This window comes from Peromyscus eremicus, chromosome 4 (assembly GCF_949786415.1).
Source record: "Peromyscus eremicus chromosome 4, PerEre_H2_v1, whole genome shotgun sequence".
Taxonomy (NCBI): Eukaryota; Metazoa; Chordata; class Mammalia; order Rodentia; family Cricetidae; genus Peromyscus; species Peromyscus eremicus.
In genome coordinates, this window is record NC_081419.1 from 135,646,667 (window position 1) to 135,669,910 (window position 23,244).

The 23,244-nt window shown below is 41.8% G+C and overlaps 1 protein-coding gene across 1 annotated transcript in view; it reads right to left on the reverse strand.

Moving 5' to 3' along the window:
• The window catches only part of Ptprt (protein tyrosine phosphatase receptor type T), an 805,504-nt gene that overhangs the window by 727,228 nt on the left and 55,032 nt on the right, over positions 1–23,244 (reverse strand). The window lies entirely within an intron of this gene.

Genomic DNA, 23,244 nt, shown 5'->3' on the forward strand with positions numbered 1-23,244 from the left:
AAACACTGATTGGCCAGTAGCCAGACAGGAAGTATAGGTGGGACTAACAGAGGAGAGAGAAAAAGGAGAGAAAGACAGAGGGGAGGAGACACCAGCTGCCATCCAGGGAACATCATGTAGAGGCAACAGGTAAAGCCATGGAACATGTGGCAACATATAGATTAACAAAATTGGGCTTAGTATAAGAGTAAGAGCTAGACAATGGTAGGCCTGAGCTAATGGCCGAGCAGTTTAAATAATATAAGAGTCAGTGTGTTTATTTTATAAGTGGGCTCCAGGTCTGGTGAGGCTTGGCAGGAGCTGGAAAGAAACTCTCAAGCTACACTTCTACCCAATAGATTGCTTATCACTAAGAGCAGGACCTTGAAGGAAGCAAGGGATTAAAAACCCAAGAAGGGAGTCAACCACAATCTCTACAGGTGAAATGGGATGGGAAATAGCCTCACAGAAGCTGAGGTTTGTTCCAGCTGAGGCAGAACCTCTATAATATGGAAATATGGAAAGGTCCTGTGTATGGACAGATGCCATCTGGATTTCTGCACTCAGCATAGGAGACTCCATATTAAAGGAGACCATATACAAATAAAGCGTATCTGATGAAGAAATATATCCACCCCCCAGAAGTGTAAGAACCAACTATAAGATGCTTGAGGAAAACTGCAAAGTGAATGGTACTCTAAGCACTTAGAGCCTCGTATTAACAGTAAGTATCTATTGGTAGAACATATAACTGCTTCTAATAGCTGTAATTGCTTCTAAGCATGCAAAAGGCTGTGCCATAGACCTGAGTGAGCCTCTTTCCAGCTGCTGTGACAAGTAGAAACTGTCTCCTCTTCTCTACCCCTCTCTGGATCCAAATCCTTTGGCACTGGCTTTACAGTCCCCTCTGTAAAATCAGAGCCTAGCTCTTGACACTGGGCTCCATTATGTGACTTGCAAATAGAAGCCACATAGATGTTAAAAGGTGCCATTTTAGCTAGGCTTGCCTTCTAGCACTACTTTTTTGGTCATAAGAAACTGATGTCCCAATTGGCTTGGGATCAAGAATTAACATACACAGGCAATCCACAGGTAAAGAGCCAAGCTCTGCAACTTGAAAGCAAGATGCAGAGCCATGTGATCAACATATCTAACCTGCATCAGTCAACCTGCAATCGATGCACGGATCAGCGAGTGTAAGAATCAATGCTTACTGTTGTTTGCCACTGCTTTACTCCTGAGTGTTCATACAACATTGCTGTGATTGGCTAATTGATAAAGCTTCCCAAGAACAAGATTCAAATCCATCACTATGAAGAGGCACATCTCAGCAGCTCATTATGCAACAGATTTTTATCACAAGTGAAATTTGTGCGAAATGGGATCAACTGCCCAGAGACAAAGAGAGTCCTCTTCACTGTAGGTGGCTCCTCAAAGCCTGCACCAACTGAGATATCTAAGAGAATTTCACAGTTGAGGAGGGAGGCTGAACTCTGCAACTTAAAAGTCTTATGATTCTCCTGAACAAAATGCATCATAAAACACAGTAGATAAACTCCAGTAATGCTGGGATAAATGTTTTCTATCTAGAAAACAAGAATTGCTTTGAAATCTTATTGTGACCACTAAAATCATTCTGAATGAAATCTTAAGACCCCTTATCCCCAGGCAAAATGAGCTACTTCAGTAGCCATAAGTTGCCTTGTTCACCCTGATACCAAGACTAAGAGCTGAAGACAATAAGTACTGGGATATCTATATCCTGTTGAGGTTTTAGACAGTACAGACCATTTACACCTTGTCTCCTGGGTTCTGAACAAATTTACAAGTGGACACAGAAGGGAGATTATATTTAAAACCTCTATACAATTGCCCACAAAGCTGGATTAAAGAAAATATTAGCCTTGAAGACAAATTAGGCTTCAAGTACTCCCCATGTTCACTCATAAAAAAAAACAACTAGATGCCCTGGAATCCATCCCTAACTCAATCCAGATTCCTAAGGGAAAGCTGTTCTTCAGGGATGATGACTGGGGGCATTAGAGTGAGCTCACATTAAAACAAATAAACAACCAAAAACTCAACAAGGAAGCCGAATAACAAGGACCGAGAAAACTGCAATCAGATTTTCAATAACCTACCAATCAGAAAACTCATCTAGTTCCTGGTTACTATCCAGCGGAAGTGGAACAAAAGTTGTCAATAGTGTAAAGAACCCCCCTTTATGAACTGGCAAAAGCTGAGGGTAAGTGTAAAGATGCTTCCCTATTACAGATGTTATCTAACTATCAAAAGCCCCCAATGAACTAGCAAGGAATAAACAATTAAAGGGGGAAATGGAGGCTCAGTGATTAGACTGAGCCAACATCCATACCTGCCCTTGCTAGTCTACATACAGGCTCTTGATGGCTCTCCTTGACAGATGGGCTTATGGCCCATAAGCTTCACAAAGAGTGGTGGGCTGTCTTTGCCACTGAGTAGTCATGCATCTCCCAAGAAGAGAGGAAGCCTGAGAAGTGAAATATGCTGAACTCTCTCCATGCCAGGTTGCATGATGGATTCTGTATACAGTCAGCTCCTGACCACCTGCCAATCTACATTACACATGTACCACAGCTTCTTATACTCCACAGCAGAAAAAGTTAGGAAAAGATCCTTCCAACAGCTCTTGTCACTGTTTCTGTTCTTCCTGGATTCAGTAGCTGAGCAAGCCTGAAGAGGATGGAGCATTTATCTTATTTAGTACAGCATCATACAACTCTGGACACAGAGGGAATACAGAACCCAGTTTCAAAGAAGTCAAAGTATGGTGTGCACCTGTTCCATGCTTAGTCCTTAGCAAATGGCTCCCTCTCATGCTCAAATCCATCCTTCATTATCTTTTCTCCCTAAAAGATGGTCCTTAATTCACAGCCTCAGCATTACCCAAGAGCTCAGAAGACATGAGAATCTCAGACCCCTGCATTCCTGTGCAGTCTGCACCTACATTTCTATCAAAAGCCTCAGGTGACAATGTATACACACGAAAATGTGGGAGTGACTGGTCCCTTCCCCTCTCCCAACCACATTGCATGTTCAGGATTTCAAGAATCCAGGGGAGTGTAGAGCCATAGTGAAAGAGTCAGAGTGGTCATAACTATATTGCAGGTCAACCATTTTGGACACGAAGGGATTCTTTAGAAGGAATAAACTATAATTGGGTTACGAAGCCAAAAGAATTTTGAGGTTTATCTTTCCTTATCAGTGTCATTATTTGGGCTCCTCAGGAAGACCCCCACTATCTCTCTCAAGTCCCTTTATTAAAAGAATTGAAAGTATAAAGCAAAGTTACAAGATCCTATAAATAATTGGGATGCCAATAAGGGAAGCAACCCTAGGTGGTTTGAATTAGATGAGAATGTGCAAAGGCACAGAGGCAGGGAGCCACAACAGTCCCAAAAGCAGGTGTAGCATCTTAGGGGATATGGGAGGATGCACTGATAGCCCCCTCTGTGAAAGGTCTCCCCACACCCTCCGTAAAAGAAAGAAGCCATATCTCTGAGTCACTTGAGCCAGGCCTGCCATTGCTAAGATTATTCAAGTGTGAGAGCCCTGTTCTACAGCGGCTCAGTGGGGCCCTCTTTGATCAACAGGTTGGCATAATTAATATCATCCCAAGGCTGTCGGTTTCCTAGAGATCAAAAATGAGCCAGTCATTACGCCAAGATCAGTCAAAAACAAGAAAGAGAGAGACTGTAAATACAGTCTTTTCCTTTGCCTTAAAAAAATGTACCAATGTGATAAGGAACATAAAACAGCATTAGTTTCTTCATAGTTATTATACATAACACTGAAAATCGTGGAATTAAACCAGGAAGTACTCTCAGGCTGGCCATAAATTTTGCGTTTTCCCCCTCCGTGCATAATAATGCCTTGATAAGCGCCCGTTACCGATGTGTCTGCCACACAGATACCCTTTTTGGAGGCAACACGCTTCTTAGTAGCAGATGGCGGCTATTGTGTTTACACATGAGCACCTCAGGATTGCATTTCCTCACGTCGGCAGTAAAAAGAAAGTCCTAATTGAGTTTTTAATGGCTTTGCACATTGTTCATTAAGATTACATGAGTGTGCCTGGGCGACTGGCAACTGAGGGCCTACAGCTCTGAGAAGAAGAACACGGAGTGGTCCCTGAAGACAGGTGGGCTGCCAGCTTCCACAGCCGGGACCTGTGAAGGGAGAAAGGACAGAGGCAGAGGCCCAAGAGCTGCTGAAAGCCAAGCAGCTGCAGCAGCATGGGAAGGATCCTGGATCTTCTTCACCAGACACCTAGTCTTCCTTCTGGGTATGTTGTTTGTTAGGGATGTGACTTTGAGAAAGTCCCCAAGCCTCAGTGTCTTCATCTATAAAGTGGGATGTGGAAGTGACATATGGAAGTTTGACATTCATTTCAATGAATATTAAATGATACACATTCCTTGACTCAGTGAATGTGGATTTGGCAACAAATAGCAAGTAGCAGATGACATTAACCTGGTGAGTGACACCGAGAAGGCCCTACATACCGGAATTGGTCTAAACACCACTTAGCATTCCAACGAGGCAGTATCATGCTAGCCCTGTTTTAAATAGGTACACTGATGCACAGCCCAGGCTAGAACCTCAATTCACGGTAGCTGAGCTGCATGTCAGAGACCAGGCTGTGCATACCTCTGTGCTTGGTGCAGTGGCCCTGAAAGACAGAATACCTAGGAACACTTAGCTTCCTGGAGGCAATATGTTAGTTTTCCCTCTTGTGGAGCAATCTGGAGAAACATGCCTGGAGGTGTGGATTCCAGTATGGACAGCAGAGTCATCCAAAGCAAAAACTGGAATGAAGTCAGCAACTCAGAGTCTCGGGCTTCACTGTGTCACATGACCATAAACAAGCCACTTGTTCCACATTATGTGACTTTATGAAATTGGGAGGTGGGACAGAAATCTCATCTATACCTCTTTTCCCTGGACCATGTCAAGCAGGTCTCTTAAACTTTCTCAGCTGTTTCCTCTTCTTCAAAACAGCTATAAAAATCCACTTCCCACTGTACTCACAACTTGCATGAAATGCTGCTAAAATTTTGCTTAGGCAGGGTTGTGGCTTCTGAGGTCCTCAATCTTAGCTTCTTTTCTAGCTTTCCCACTGTCCCAGATTTTTTTTTCCATATAGCAGAGAGGGCGTACCACACTGAAGAAAAACGAGCAGGGAACCAGAGGCTATGGACAAGGCTCGGGGCATAACATGCTTGCTGTGTAGTCATAAAGACTGGAGCCCGGATCCCCAGCACCTATGCGCATGCCTGCAGTCCCTGGGTTGGTAGGTAGAGACCCAAGAGCTTGCAAGCCAGCCAGTCTCTGCGCTCACTGAGAAACCCTGTCTCAAAAAATGAGGTAGGTGCAGGATAACAGAAGAAGGTATGTAATGTAATGTGGACTTCTGGCTTTCACATGTGCACACGCACACACACATACACCTTTGAAAAAAGAAAACAGCAAGCAACCTACTGAGGAACAGAATAAAATACACTGCCTGAGCCCTACCATCTACAGCTGATCAGGCATTAAGGTCTTGGGGAACCTGCTCTGTAGCTTCTCAGATCACCCATCTTTCTCCTCCTCTCCCTGTTCACTGCCTAGCAGGCCAGCCAGCCAGCAAGCAGCATTCCTCCATGATTTCTGCTCCAAATTCCTGCTTGACTTCCTGTTCTGACTTCCCTTGATGATGGGCTGTGACAGGAAGTACAAGCTAAATAAACCCATTCCTGTCCAAAGTTCCTTCTAGTGATAGTGTTTTAATCACAGCAACAGAAGAGAAACTAGAACACCCAAACATCCTATGTGCTTGGGTTTTACTCAGGTCATGCCCTTCCTGAAATCCATGCTACCCAAGCCATCAAACTCCACAAATCTCACTTAGCCCTTGTGGCTGTCACAAATGCCCAGAGAGCAGTTACTCCTGCTCCAGGGTCTCTACATACAGCAATGCACGAGTCTACCGTAGCTATTTTGGATGAGATTGATTTTAAAAGTTCAAATTGATGAAATTAAGCTGTCTGGCCACAAAACAAAAGGAGGTGGGATGATGGAGAACAAAAACAGTAAAAGGGACAATATACTGTCAAGCTTGAAGATACATGTACAAGAGAACCACTTAATGTAACTAGCATTGCCATGAAAACGTATCATCATTAAGCTGATCAAAAACATAACAGTAAACCAATAGCCACAGTAACAAACATATCATTCAGCATTACCCATATTATCTGTGAAAGCAATCTAATTACCACGTGTCAAAAAAAGAGGGGGAAAGAAAGTGGCTTCTTTTTTAATATACCAGAAAATGGGGGGAGGGTGTTAATTACAGCTTAATGGATGCATAATATGTGTTTAAAACAAAGAAAATAGATCCTGAAATTTCAAAGGAACTGCATATTGTGAATATTTTGTCAGTCAGTTTGTGTGAACAAGTCATAAGTATTTCTGTAATCATCCATTCAGACCAGTAAGCGGGGATTTATGCATTTCATATGCAAATTTGTTAAGGCAATTTTCTAAGAAACTGTTATCTGATAATCCATGTAGGTGTAGATAATGTTTAAAAATGGAGTGCATCTAGGTGATTGGATTTTATGTGTGACAGGAGGGGTTCCCCACTCTCCATGCTCTGTGCCCTGACTCAGGCAGAATCAGGCTTGGGATTCATTAGGTCCTCAGGCTTTCCCCCAAGCATATGAAAGCTAAGATACGTTTACCATTCTCAATCTGAGACAAGATTAATGAAGAAGGGAACAAATGAAAGAAAAGATGGAGAAGGAGAAGTAGATGAGGAGAGGAAGAGGGCTGAGAGGGATGACAAAGAGAGATGAAGACCCGTGAGTCAGGAGGAGTAAAGCGTGGGAAGGGAAGGACACAGATCCAGGACTGAAGGAAGAAGAGAAAGACCAGGTCACCGGGCAGACCAAAATACGAAGAACATATATAGAGCCTCTTAATAAACTTACAACCTCCCAACACACACACACACACACACACACACACACACACACACACACACACACACAACTTCAAAAAACTAAAGTATGAGTCACTGGTAAGCCAGGAAACAGGGCTAACTTGGCTGTTCTCCTGGGCTCCTTGTGAAGAAGGACAGGAAGAAAAGGGCATTCTCTATGAATCCATGCTAGGATAAATACAGTATGTTCTCTCTCTCTCTGTCTCTCTGTCTCTCTGTCTCTCTCTCTGTCTCTCTCTCTGTCTCTGTCTCTGTCTCTCGTGTGTGTGTGTGTGTGTGTGTGTGTGTGTGTGTGTGTCTTCAGGAATTCCTTTCTGTCTTTAACAACTATATACCAAACACATGCTACCCAATTCATTTACATCCATGCAGTTCATCTAAAATCAGCCTTACAAAGTTCTTACTATCATCACCATTTCTTTAAAAAAAAAAATGAAAACAGATACTGAGCAGCGAAACTTTCTTGAGGCCATACAGTTACCACCAAAGCTGGGATTCAACCCTAAACAGCTGCCACTGTTACTTTGGCTCCTACCTTCATGCCACTTGTGGGCATGTTAGATTCAGTGGCCAGCAGTGGACAGAAACTCCCTTGGGTTGTCTGGTCTAAGTCTGGGAAGCTGGTACAGGTAAGAAGAGGGACACAGAGGGAGGAACAAGTGAAAATGTAATCACCCGGCAAGCTGTTACCACATGAAGAGAAAAGAGAACAGGGTGGCTGAGACAGTGTCAGACCCCAAACTGTTTTTGACATTCACTGGGCTAAGTCCTTTGTGTCTACCACTCAAAACTGAAATGACGTGGAACTAAAATAGATATATATTTAAATCTCCCAACACTTCACACATCCGTTGGCATGATAATATTTTGATTAGTTACATTTATGCTCCAATTACACTCACAGAATGTTCGACTATGCCAGGCTATGTAGAAAACACTGAGTTATTACCTCATATATTTGCAGTGGGAAAGGTACAAATGGAAAGAGAGAGGGAGAAGGAAAGAGAGAGAGAGAGAGAGAGAGAGAGAGAGAGAGAGAGAGAGAGAGAGAGAGAGAGAGAGAGAGAAACAAAGAGATGACTAAACCTGCTAAAATAATGCTGCCTTACTTTCCCATTACTAAATTGGGTCATTGCTATTAGTTCCCTAGTTTTAAAATGCCAGGGCTGAGAGAGACATACAATGTCACCACCTACTTCTCCACTCAGGGGATGCTTTTATGTTCCCTACAATAACTGGTCTGAAAGCAACCTGTCTGGGTTTCCAGTGATTGTCAAGGTCAACAGACAGGGTATTTGTTGTTTTCTGTTTGTTTTTCCCCTGGGAAGAAGATCCAACTATTTCTCAAAGCGGTCCACACCCTTGTCTATGATAAATAAATAAGGGCTAAGAGCTTCTCTGAGATTTCAAAAATTTCTGTCCTGGTGATACTAGGAAGGATTCTGTATGCATGCATGTTTGTGTGTGTGTGTGTGTGTGTGTGTGTGTGTGTGTGTGTGTGTGTCTGCATGTGCTGTGTGTGCCCATATGTATGCATGTGTATTGTGTGCATGTGTCTGTGTCTGTGTGTGTATGCATGTGTTCCTTGAGCATAATTTCTCAGGTGCCATCTACCTTTTGTGAGACAGGATCTCTCTCACTGACCAGGAGCTCACTACATAGGGCAGGCTGGCTGGCAACAAGCCTCAGGGATCCAGCTATCTCCAGTTCAAAGGGTCAAGCTCAGCTCCTAACCTATATCCCAAGGGAGGACTTCTTATCACAAGTGCTGGCTCAATATCCAGCGGGCCACATTGTAAAGGTTGAAGGTGAGCGTGTGCCCCCATCAATGGGCCTTTCAGCTGATGGAGTCCTGCTAAGGTTTATATATTCCCCAATTTCACAGCACCTGCTCCTCAGTCCTCAAACATCAAAGCTAACTCTCCTATCTTGTGTCTCTCATCCATAATTTGCAAAAGACTTCTAGTACTTACATGTCTCAGTTTCCCCCACATGGCAATCCAACCCTTATGCCAGTTTCTTCAGAAAACCTACCAGCATCAGTATTTTAGTAAAATTCACAAACTTTAAATATTCCTCTTCCAGCTGCTTTGTGTCTGACACTCCAGAGGGACAGTAGACAGCACTTAACATCTCACCTTCTAGAAACCAAAGCAAAATTAAAAGCAATCACAAGAACATGGGAGATCTTATGATAAGTAAGATATGTGTATGGTGGAATATCTAACCTAGACTTGATTGGAGGGAGGAGGCATAAAAAAAGAAGAAAACAGCAATCAGCTTGCGCAAATAAGTACGTGAAGGACTGAGGTGCTGAAGGAGGTGTCAGACGGGTGAAAGGGAAACAGAATGTTCCATACAGATATAATTTGCTATTTCAAAGCCAGAGCGTAAGAGTCTTAGCCTTGTGGAGTGCCACCAGTAATCTTCACCCTTTATCCTCTTGGCTTATAGATAAGAAACTTAATAGTCACAGAGGTGCAGTAATTTGCCCATGGCCACATAGCCTAAAGAGACATTGCCAGCATTTGATCTTAGTTGTGCGTCTGATGCTAAGATCAGAGTCATTATCCTCTAAAACAGCAAATTCAGAATTGTAGACTGTAAGCAGGGCACCTGAAATCTTCTAAAAGTTTTCTGGGTTCCACCTGCAAACAGTTTGGGGTAGAGTGCAAGAATTTGCATTTCTGATAAGCCTGTAAGTGAGGCTAATGCAGTTGATCTTTGGCCCCACTTAGTAAGCCACTGGTCTGTAATTGCCTAGGCTTGATAAGCCAGGAGCCTAGGAACTTCAGAAAATCAACAAGCTGTCCTGGCCCCGCTCCTTTCCTGGGGCCACAGGAAGCTCACGTGCTTGGAGAGATGCCCTTTTTTCCTGAGCCATACCCTGCATACTTCTTACAGGGCATGAGATCTCTGGCCACTGGTTATCCACTGTAAAAGCTTTCTCTACTGCCCAGCCCTAGCAAACCCTCTCCTTTGGCCTGAGCAATCTCTCTTCCATCATTGCTAATTACCAAGAATATCATTAGACATTCATCGACTCCCCCAAATGTACCAGGGTCTGCATAGAAAATAGCACAATAATTATTCCTCCTCTTTCACCATCCTCTAAGGAGCTACAAGAATTTGACAGCTGTTATCCAATTAATCCTGACAGCTTATTTTTTTTTAATCTAAAGGTATTTTTTTTTTCATGCAAGACAGGAAAAGCTATTTCCTTTTTTGAGAGAAGAATGAGAGCAAAGAAAATCCAAATAACTTGGCCAACATCACTCGGGCCATTTATTGCCTCTTTTCTTCTACAGAGTCATTGAAATAATGGAAGATAGGAACATGGACTCGATTTAGATTGTCGGATCCAATCCCAGCCCTGCCATCTCCCAGCTGTGACTCCTTCGGCAACTTCCTTAAACTCCTTGAGCTTCAATTTCTTTATCTGTAAAATGCAGGTGATGAAATTAATAGTAGTACACATCTCACTTCTTTGTTATAAAAACTTAATGTATTATAAAGATTTACTATATCAACTATCATTGTCATGGTCCTTAGGGATATCTATCCTAAGGAGTGCCAACCATAAGATAGTCGATCTTATGCAGAGTAAGCTGGTCCCACCATTCTCACTGTTCATATAGGCAAGGGTCCTAGGAGACACCATGAAGCCATGAACATCCATCTCAACTGACCCCTAAAGAGCATGTCTATTTGCCAGTGGGTTCCCAACTATGGTCCCTGAGTAGCTGCATCAACATCACCAAGAACTGGTTATAAATGCAAACATTCAGGCCCTATTTACCCTAAGCCAGAACTCTGTAAGAGGGATGGGTACCCAACGATGTGCCCAGAAGGTCCTCTGGGGAATACACATATCCATGTAATTTTGAGAACCATGTGTGTGGACCAATCTTCAGCCTATAGGTGACCCAACAGAATACAGTGGCTAATGCCAGATCTCTAGTGTTACCAACGTTCCCATGATGAAGTACTTTGTTTGGAGACTATGTTCTTGATACCTAACTACACTATTTCTTGGAACCACCCTTCAAAAGGCTGTTCCAGAACAGCCCAATCACTACCCCTATGGTCTAGCCAGGCACTTTTCAATGAGCAGGTACTATGGCTACACCATGTGTCAGAAACCTTGAGGAAAAGGCCTCTGGGGAGAAAGGACAACTCACAGATATAGACAGTCACCTTGTCCTTGAGGACATCACCATTACTCCATTGTTGTCAACTGGGGCTATTACAATCAAATCCCTACATGCCCTAATTTTCTTCAAGGTTTTCACTTCAGCCACTGTCCCCGGCCACTCTTCCTCTTATTGCTGTCGACAACATTCTAGGCATCCCCAAGGGACTGCATGTTCCAGACTCAAGAAAACTGAATGAGCCACTGGCTACACCCAGGCTCCATGGCAGGGCCTGGTCACCCATGGCAAGACAGAACAGAGAAGGATGAAGTGATGAGACAGAGGACGGAGCTGTCACACTGAACTCTACCTGAGTGAAGGACTCTGGACAGAGTCCCTAGGGCTCCACAATAAAGCTTAACATCCTGAGGTGAGGCAAACAGAAATTGATTGCCTCAGAGTCCTGATGGCTGGAAATTGGAGATCAACACATCGTAGGGGCTAGTTCCTTCCCAGGGCTCTAGCAGAAAATGTGTTTCAACACAACTCCATCTCAAATTCCTAACACTTGACAGAGATTTTTGGTGTTCCTTGACTTATAGACATATGACTTGGTCCGTGCCTTCAGATCTACCTGGTGTCTTCCCTATGAGTACAGTTTTCCTTTCTCTTTCCAAATGTAAAAGGCAGTCATTTTAGATCAGTGGCTAAGCTATTCCAACATGATAAAATCTTATTTACATATACAATCACTATTTCCCAACAAGCTCACATTATGCCCACCTGGGAATTGAGACCTCAATATATGGAATTAGGAGAGAGAAAGTTCAACCCCTAAAGAGCTACTGTGCTCATGCCCCAAAAAAGTATCAGGCAGTCCTCATGACTTCTGTAAAGATGACATAACATCAGATTCAGAGGGGGCATGGGATAATGCTTTAATTATGAAGTGATACATAAAGAAAAAAACAGAGAAGCAGTTAGGTGGGGTAAAACAAGAAAGCACCCACTGTAGACAGACATTCAAATACACACTCTTGAGGTGCCTCCTTATAGTCTTGTTTCCTGGCACAGGTAGGTGCTTTCTACAGACTCCTGGCATTTAATTGGGCTTGTGATTGCAGTTAGTAAACTTGTCCTGAAGAGGAAGCTTAATGAGGGATAACAGTTTATGGAGGTCTGGTTTGCACTGAAGCTATGCCCATGTGCCACTGGGGAGGAGCAGGTATCCCCTCCCTTCTATAGGCTGCCTGTGCATTGGTGACACATTGTTTTCTATGACAAACATACACTGAGCTCCTCATATGATGCACCAGGCACTGTTGTAGGCCCTGGGAATACAGCTGTGAACAAAAACAGCCAAGACACTTAATCAGAGTCATTTTTGCCAGGATGACAATTCTCCTCGAGAGCTTTGTAGTAGGTTGAATGGGGCTCCTGTAGACGACCCCCAGGGAGACTCACCAGCCTTTTTATCCTTTGATTTGCCCATTTGCGATTCTTGATTTTTAGCTCATCTTTCAATGCTTTGAAGTACCCCCACAATGATTTTTTCCCAGACAGGATCCATGAATGGTGCATTATCCGAGCCTGGCATCTGTAATTCTGTATCACTTTTGTAAAATAAATCATGTGGTTGTGAATAATTTACTTAAATTTCAGCCCAGTCTTTGAGATGGGAGAGAGAGAGACAGACATAGACAGACAGACAGGCAGACAGACAGCAGAGGCAGAGGCAGAGGCAAAGAATGTGTGCATACATAGATGCAGAGGTCATGGGATTACCTCAGGTTTTGTTCTTCTCAGGTGCCATCCATCATGTTTTTGACAGGATGCTCACTGGTCATGGGTTTGCCAATTAGGCTAGGCTAGCTGGACACTGAACTCTGGGGAGCTGTCTATCTGTCTCCCCAGGACCGGGATCACAAGTGTGTGCCTCCACACCCAGCTTTTGCACATGGGTTTGCGGAACTGAACTCAAGTTTTCATGCCCTTGTGGGAAGCACTTTATAGTCTCAGCCATTTCCCTGGCTCCCTCAGCTTTTCCTAAACAACACAGATCAGTGACTCTCATGCTTTGTAAAAGGACAAAGAGCAACCTCGCATTGTGCCTGTCAGATTCTCTCCATGGATAATCTCTCAGAAAGCAGGTAGATACATGTGTCTCACACCCTAATTCCTAGTACATGGAAGATTCTCTTACCTTACTGGTTAACTGTGAGCACAGCGAAGTGTTTAAGATACAGGCTCTGGAGCCAGGCTCTGGCCAATCAAGTCCTTTCTCTGCCACATCTGCAAGCCCTTCCCTCAACAAATGATTTAGGTACTTCCTTTCTCTTTGTTTCCCAGTATTTAAAGTGGTGACAGTACCCTGGGTACAGCATAAGAATCAATTGAATTACTATGTGAAACAGCTCAGAGAAGAAGCTGACACATCTTCCACAGAGGGCATAAGAGTAAGGATTTTATGCTTTGCAGAACACAAAGTCCTTGTCACAGCTACTCAGTTGTAGTGGTGAAATGTGACAGCCACAACAAACAACAGATAAATAAATAGATAAGATGTTGTATTAGCCACACTCCCCACTGCTGTGGCTAAATACTTGATGAAAAGCAACTAGGTGCATAAATAAATAAAAAGGTATTTATTTCAGCTCACAGTTTGAGGGGATACAGTTCATAATGCTGTGGAAGTCAGGGCAGCAGGAGTGTGAGAGCCTGATCCTAAATGTGCTCACAGTCTGAAATTACAGAGAGATGAATGCCAGTGTTCAGCTGGCTTTCCCCGCATTCCCCCCATTCCCCCCATTTCATTTAGCCTGGGATAGGATGGCATCCCCCCCATTCCCCCCATTTCATTTAGCCTGACATAGAATGGTGCCACCTATCTTCTCTTCTCAGCTATACCTTTCAAGAAACACCCTCACAGACAAGTCCAGAAGTGTGTCTCCCAAGTGATTTAAAATGCAGGGAAACTGAAGATACAGATTAAACATCACAGGTATACTTCTCTAAGGCTATGCAAAATCAAAAGTAGCAGAGACCACACACAAACTGCAGCTTGCAGACCCCTGACTTAGAACAGGTCCAGGCAGTTGCTAAGTTCTTTATAAGAACTAGCCATTATTAACTATGATGAGATTGCAAGAGGATGGTAGTTTGATCCTCTCCTATGCTTACTATCTGGTTCTGACACCAAGAACAGATGGCATACATAAAATCCTCATGCTTATAAACATTGCTACCAGCCCACTTATAGCACATCACTTGTGAAAACTACACCTTCCAAGATGTAGTGTGCTGCCACAATTACCCTGCTAATTTCTGCTTTGAAATTGTGAGTTTGGGCTTCAAGCAACAACAAAGGGTGGGATAAAGACTATAAAAGTTTATCCATCTATGAAAGTACTGTTCCCTAGATGGGAATGCCTGTCCCATTTTGGACTAACTCCGGCCCTCTACCAGAGGGGTACAGAAGAATTGAAGCCCCATCTACAGTTTGATTGACAGCATAGCACAAGAGATTAAGTGACTACTCCAATTAGTCACAGAGTAGGGGACAATTCTTCCAGACCCCATCTAAGTGTATGTGACTTACTTGATGCTGCTGCAATGGCCTTTTGCATTTATTGTTGTTTTGTGGGAAATATCTTGGGAAAACAGAAGTAGCTAGGATTCCCAAAGGCTCCTCAGGCTAATCTCCATCATGAGCTCTTAGCATCCAGAGTAGAGTTACTGATAGCCATAACCTCTGTATCTACTGTATACTACCATAATGTGGACATAATCCTTTATTCACCCTTGAGATTTTATGACATTTCCTTTATCTCCTGTAACAAATACTAAAACAGTCCTTGTATCTTACCTGTCTAGTCCAAAATGGACATATTAGATCCCAGAGCTGAAAGTCACATGCAGTGGCTGCCTATCAACCTTGTCATCTTGTGTAGAAATTCTTGCTCATGAGGGCTTCAGTCCCTCCCATGTGCTTATATGCATTCACTCATTTGGTTACTCATCCATTCAGTTACTCATATATGTGTCCATCAAATGTTCATGAGCATCACGTACCTAGACTGAGTGATGGAGACACATACAATAATATTTTCTTCCCTTGGGTACTTCTTGGTCTAGATGGGAAAGCAGACCTCATGGTGTACTTCTAGGACCTTCTTGAGGAAAAGTGTTGTTGCTGCAGGTGCTGGGACATTTTAGCACACGACCTTCAGCTGTCATCTTCTCTAAGGACTTCCTCATAGCTTCAGATTGCAACCTCATTCAAGGTATGCCATTTTCAGAGTACTCTGTCCAGTGATTGATGGAGGCAGAGGTATGATGTATTCCTCAGTCTGTATCACTGTCTGTTTCTCCTCCATCTGTTCTTTGGTCCTCCCAAAGCTGCTAGTCCTAGAGCTAGTTGCCAAAAATCATACTGATAAGCACACATCTCCACCTCTGCTTCTGCTTGATAGGCAACATCAAAAGCCATTCCAGAATCATTTACTAACCTTGCCTGACTAGTGTGTGGTGATGTGAGGGCCAAGGACATGGACAAATCAGGCTGAGGAATGGCACATCAATTAGGAGCCAGTGGATGTTTGTAAGAGTTGAGATATAACAGAATCCTCACTTTGGAAAGAATGATGTCTCTGTAAGGTCCTGTTGGAAAAAACAGAAGCCACCCTGCGTATTTCCTATAGTGGGTTTTTCATACAATTACTCCGACCTTTCCACAACTATGAGAAGGCTGGGAGACAGAGTCAAGACAACCTTGCAAAGGAAACTCCTAGGTACAGAGATCACAAGAAAAACTAACTTGGACTGTTTGGGTGACTGACAGAAAAGACAGCAAACAGAAGCAAAGCTATCTAGCTCCTGACCCCTAACACAGACATGTGCTCTCAGCTACATTCTGGCTCTTCTGTTTTTCCAGATCTCTTACTGGTGGAATCTGATTGCAAGCCTCAGTCTGAGGAGCAGGGAAGTGCAGTTTTAGGACTTGGTGTCTTCTGGTCCAAGAAAGATCTTGAGGGCTCTGGGATGGCTCATCCCCAACAGGCTTGAGGGACAGCCACCCAAACAAGTAAAAAAGATACTTTCTGAGAGCCAGCCTGGGTCTGCCTAATGGCCTTAGTAACAGCAGCTAAAACATGATCTGGAAATGACCTGGACCAATGAGAGGCAGCCTTGTCACACCAGCAGGTGCATATTCATCAGACCTCCCCCCAGGGTGGGTTGGAGGGTATATAAGGCTTGCCTCTTTCTGAATAAACTGAGCTTGTTGTTTTGATACTCTCTCGGAGTCTGTGTGGTTTGACTCTGCACCTACTTGGCCCCCTTAAAGGGAACAAGCACTTGATTGGCCAGAGCCTGGCTCCAGAGCCTGTATCTTAACCACTTTGCTGTGCTCACAGTTAACCAGTAAGATGAGAGAATCTTCCATGTACTAGGAATTAGGGTGTGAGACACATGTATCTACATGTAACTCATCCACCACTGAAGCACTGGCCTCCCTTACAAAGGGACTGTAGCTCTATCAGGATTACTTCTATCACAATGGGTCCCTATTGCTGCTTCCTGCTTGGGCAGGTGCCCCACCCAACCCATCTCAATTTCTATCTTGCCTGAATTTATGTTTGAATCACAGCTTCAACACTCTCTGACAGTATAACTCAGGCTAAGCCTGTTGCACTTCCTTTTTTTCTCTTAATTCTCTGTACATTTTAATAAATTAAAACTGTCAGAAAATAGAAAAACTACAAAGAATGAAATCATAAACACCCACAGTTCTACCAACTAGGATTAAACCACTGTGAACATCTTGACATATTTGCTTTGACTTTTTATTTTTAAAGAAAGATCACTTTATTGTTATTGTGAAAATGATACATATTCATTTTGAAGAACTCAAAAAATGCAAAGAAGTACAAAAATTCAAGACGCAAAAAAAAACCAACCCTAGTCTCACCATCCAGAAATAGTTATCATTAACATATGGCAAACATCATTTTAAATACCTTCTGATATATACAGAGATGCAAAGATGGATAGGTGCATGATGGATGGTAAAAGAATAAAAAGAAATAAATATCAATTGTGAGGATAAACTAATATATGCTGCTTTAAAATTTTTAGAGATTATATTTGTCTGGAGACAAGAAAAGGGAAATTTAAATAGAATTGAAGGACCTTTGAATGTGCCTTCACCAAGAGATATTTACCAAAAGATTCACTCAAGGTTAAGAATACAGTGTGGAAAACAAAAAAAGCACTGAGAATTTGGAGGAATATTTTCTTAACTATCTGTTCTAATTTTAGACACTGGTTACTGGTTCCATGACGTGAAGGGTGGTAGTACTAGTCTCCCTATTCCTTTAAGTTTCCTCCAAGTCTCTGGGTGTTGGCTGCTGGTGGCTGCTATTATTATAATGACTGGGTTTATAGCCTTTATACCCTGATCTATAACTGTAATTGTCCAAGTTGATCACTGTTAGTTCTATATTTATTCAGATTCACTCTGAACCATCAGTCCTTACACCCTGAGCTCTGCTTTCATGAAGCTTTTATTTTCACTCACTCTTATTTAGTTGGACTTGTGATTAATTATTTTTTCAAGATGCTCTCAATGTTATAGCACTCAAATACATTTACCCGTGAAGACAATTACTACTTGCATTAAATTCTGTGATATTCTTGAACTGTGTTTTCTTGCTTTCAAATCTTTTAGATAACATTTATCTTCTAAGACCAAATGGTGCTGTAGAGAAGTCTGAAGCCAGATGACTTGCTTCCCACCCACGCCCTCTCTACACAGAATAGTCTATGTCTAGAAAACAGGCCAAATCTTTGTCCCAACGTTTAGCAACTTAAGTAGGCTGTGTCTTGCTGTCTATCCAGCATTCTGTACCAATTCCTGCTAGAGTATATTTTCATATTTTTGTAAAATATAACAGAAAAATTACCATCTTATCCATGTTCAAGTGAAGGGTTTTGTGTCACTGCTCTTATGAAACTGTGCAACTTTCATGATTATCTACTTCCAAAATGTCTTCAGCCCCACAAAGAGAAATTCTGTAGCTACTAAGCATCAAATTTACACTCTTCCTTCCCAAGTCTGGTAACTAATAATGTACTTTCAGTTTCTTGGCATTTTTCATATTCTCTATATTTTTTTAAGTGTATGTGTGTGTATGTGATATGCATGTGTGTGGTACATGCATATGAGTGTGCAGGAGTGTACATCCACATGTGATTATGCAGAGGCCAGAGCAGGACATTGGATGCCTTCCTTTATTACTCCCCAGCTGTTGCCATGAGGTAGGTTCTCTCATTGACTGGAAGCTCATAATTTTGTCTAGGCTGACTAGCCAATGAGCTCTCAGGATCCACTTGGCACCACCCCAACAATGTAGCCATGTATGACTATAGTCCCATTTTTCTTATAAGTGAAATCTTATTGTTAAAGACAAAAATTAATAATTGTTGGGGAGATGGGGGGAGGTTAGTCCTCTGGCGCATTGCTAATGGGTAAATAAATAAAATAGCAAAGCTGCAGGCAATACCCTCTTCTTTAGGTCAGAAAACTTGGCTGCTTCAAGAATTTCCTTTCCAATTAGAGGCTGAGTAACATGGTCCCACTCTTCTGACTTCCAGTTCTGCTATTTGTACTTGCTATGTTACCCTAGGTAAGGCACTTAACTATGCCTTAACTTCTTAATCTGTACATCAGAAATATTAATTATAGTGACCCTGAATGGTACAGGAAACTTTCTTAGGCAAAAGCAACTCAAAAATGTTTGTTTTCATTACATTAACTTGGTCTATATTGTTTTATAATGTATTTGAAGGAGTGCAATGTTAGCTGTGTGTATGTACATGGGTGGCATCATGGCATCTGTATAATGCAGATGACACATATGTGGAGGTATGGACTAAGCCTTCTATTCTCTTCACCCATCTTTACATACTTCTCCCTCCACCATCCCTGCCTCTTTTCCATCTGCATCCTTATACCTGTTGAGACTCTCCACTCCACTTTTCCCCAGATGTGTCTTCTCTGTTGTGTTTTAATTTTGTGTCTGTTTTCACTGCCACGAATTTCCTTGTGGTCTCTTGAATCTTGCTAACTCACAATCTGTTTCCTCTTTGTCCCTGCTAATCTCTTGCTGTTCTTTTGCTGCCTCCTCCTTGAACTTGCGTTTTGTCAACTTGTTCATTCAAAGTTGTTTCATAGAGCAAAGTGATTGTGAGTTATTTACTTCTCTTAATGTGCATTTCTCTCTAGGTTAGAATCACTGCTCTGGCACGGTGGCCCTCCTTGTCTGCTTCCATCTTTTTCTCTCTCCCTTAACTTCCCTCCCTCAGCTGCTTCTGTTTGTAGTGTGCTTTCATGTTGCCACTACATTCTTCCCTTTTGTCTACAGGGCTCTGCTTATGTAGTTCCATCCAAACTTTTGATTTGCTAAGATATATAGCATGGGGGATACCTGACTCTCTTCCCACTAGATCAGGGAACAGTTTGGTTTTTTTTTTTCCCTCGAAGCTGTTTGAAGAATGTGTATTCTTTGTTCTGCCTGATTTCTTAGACCTGGTGGAATTGTAGAAAGGACAGCTCAGCCAAGTGACATTTAGTTTGTGAGAACACCAGGTACCCACTCCTTCTTCCTAGATGCTGTGAAACATTCAGTCCTTAGATTCGCTGCACCCATCTGTACATATTTATTCTTCCTATGAGAATAGAGTCCCTACTTCCATATATTTTACCTAATCTAGTAGACCTCCCTAAACATTTGGCTGAGTTAGAAAAAGTTAACTGTCTTTATACCCTAACTTCATTTTTTAATTTATATTCCCTGCATCCATCCCATGCCATTTTTTTTTCATAGTTTTTAATGGGATGAGGGATAAGATACCTACTCAGTCATTTGATTTCCTCTAGATGTCTGGGCTGTAGGAAGAAATCTTAGGACTCATAGTAAGCTGGAGGTGGACAGTTAGAAACTTTTGCTTCCTTCTCCACCTCACTACATTATTTTAGTTTCTTCCTTACTTATTGGTATTTAAACCTTGTGTTTATTTTCCTTCCCTTGTTTAGAGCTTATGGTGAATTTTATTTGCTTATATTTTCTAATAATGGGAGTTCTTCAGGGTATTGGACAACAAATCTATACTGAAGATTCTATTAATGATCTCAACCTGAATTTCTGAAGTGAGTTTTCATATGTAAGTTGGGGTAATAATAAATACAGTACTTAACTCAAAGTTTTCTATAGTACTAAAACTGTTCATACTTAATCTATGTAAATTGCTTTGCAAGCTTTCAAATTTTATATGAAGAGTAAGTTTGCAATAATTTTGGCTGTGAATGAGCGATCTGTTACTCTACAATAATGAATGTCATTTTCTTGTTCACAGAATTATGCAATGTTAGCACTTCATGAAATCCTAGGAACCATGTAGTCCATTTCTCTTACTGATATGTAAGAAGGCAAAGGCTATGCTTCACCAGGAAGCAAGAAATACAGATCTCTGTGGTTATAATCTCATGAAAAGCAAGCTGTTCATAAGAAGTCTTGGAAATGAACCTTGTGTGTTAAGAAGCACTCTCATTCCTTTCACAGGAAGTTGGTGTTCCCCACCGGTGCCTTCTTGCTCATCAAATGAGATGGGATTAAGCATGTAAATGTTTAGGTAGATCTCAGAGTGAATACTGTTTTTCATAAGTGAGTGGGAAAAAAGAGACAACGAAGGAATGAAACAGTGAGTTAGATCAAATTCTGAGTCAGAAAAGGGAAAGGTTCTCAAAAAATGGTGTAAGGCTGGGGAGGTGACTTAGAGGTTGAGAGCACTTATGGTTCTTGCAGGGAACTAGAGTTAGGTCCTAGCACCCATGTCAGGTGGCTCCCAACTACCTGGAACTCCAGCTCCAAGGGATGCAATGCCTCCTTCTGGCCTCCATGGGCACACAGCATACACTATGCACACAAACACACACACACATACACACATATACAAAAAAAAAAAAAACCAGAAAGTTAAACCAGTGTACTAATAGGAAGATTGATCATTTAAAAACATAAGTGCTTGTGTTAATTTTCATCTCCTTGCTCTGAAGCATGTCCTTTCTCCATCTCGCCCAGGGCATATGCAATGAAGTCGGCACTGCACTGCTCATCTTTATTCTGGTTAATTCTTGTCAACTTGACACAAGCCTACATGTACTTGTCCATTAAAAACTTTCTTCTATAAGTCTGGACTGTGAACATGTCTGTGGGGGTGTCTCCACCATTGCTAATCAGAGACCACTGTGGACACTGCCATTCCTGGGCAGGAGGGCTGGAATGTTTAAGAACAGTAGCTAAGCAAGCCACAGAGAAGGCAACAAGTGGCATGCCTCCATGTGCTACTACAGTTCCTGCCTCCAGGTTCTTGTTTGAGCTTCTGTTTTGGCTTCCCTAAATGATAGACTCTAACCTACTTTTTCCTCCCTGGGTGCTTTGGTCATGGTGTTTACCACAGCAACAGAAAAGAAACTATAATAGACATCAATAATGAAAACAAATAGCATGGCCACAATATACATGAATTCTGAGATGTGATAAAGAGTTCAAATCTAAGAATACATGGAGTAGAAGGGGCCAAATTTGAAAACTAAATGTGTAGAAAATACACTCAAACTTTAACAGGAAAAAATGTGACTCTAAGCATAAGAAACAAAGAACTCCAAATAGACATGACCACAAAAGACCTCTCTGCCTGACACACTATAGTCAAGATGTCAAAAATATGAACAAAATAAACACTGTAAGGAAAAATACTTACAAAAGGGAACATATCAGAATAACATGAGACCTTACAACAGAAACCTGAAGGTCAAGAAAGTACGGATGATATATTACAAGACTTGGAGGTAAGTAACTCCTCAACCAAGACTCTATCCACAACAAAGTTATCTTTTAAATCTATGGAGAAATAAGCACATTTCAAGACCAGTGAAAAGTACAAAAATGTATAGCCGCCAAGCTAGCAAGGCAGAAGATATTTAAAGAAACCCTAAACATGGAAGAGGAAAGCCTCCATCATATGAGTGTGAGAAAGTACATTTCATGAGAATGGATGAGTAAATGAAAATCGGGACAGACATCAACATGCTCAGTACAGTAAACTAGAAAAATTGTAATATGAATAGAGAAGAAAGAAGAACAAACAATATCTAGCCAGGTAGAAAACACAAAGCAAGACTAACCAAAATTCTGTCAACAATAACATCTAAACAGAGATGGTCTTAACAAGGAAAACATGAAGACTATCTGATCAGGTCAAACAACAAGATCCAAATGACTGTTATCTCAAAGAAGCACACATCACTGGCAGAGACACACGGACTGAGGGTGGAAGGACAGAAGTCCATTTACTAAGCACATGAAAGCCAAAACTAAGCCTATGTAGCTGTCCTGTTAGCTGAGAAAGTAGACTTCAAATGAAAATCACTCAAAAGTGATTGAAAAGGGACACTACACATGAAGAATGATGCATCCAGAAGATATGCAATACTTGCAAATATATGTGTGCTAAATATTGGAGCTCCCAATTCTAGAAACAAAACACTAATGGTCATACAGAAACAAATAGGTCCTGATATAGAGGGTGAAGTCAGTATCATACTTTCAAAATAGGTAGGTCAATCAGTCTAAAAATCAACAAATAAACACCAAAGTTAAATGGTAGCACAGATACAATGGTTTTAATAAACATCCACAGAGCATTTAATCCAGCAGCTGCCCAGTACATATTCCTCTCAGCAGCCCATGGAACTTTCTCTAAAATAACACATTTTAAGGAATAAAGCAAGTCCTCATAATAACAAAGAAATCAAAATAATTTCTTATATCTTATCAAATCACAGGGAAATAAAACTACAAATCAATAGCAAGAGAAACCATAAAACAGTGAGCAATTGAGCAGTATACTCTTGACTGCACACCAGCGAGAAAATTAGAGAAGAAATCTTAAAAACCCTAGAATCAAGTGAAAATGGAAATCACTGACCAGAGCTTCTGGGATACAGCAAAGAGAGTTCTAAGAGAGACTTTAATAGCTCTAAGG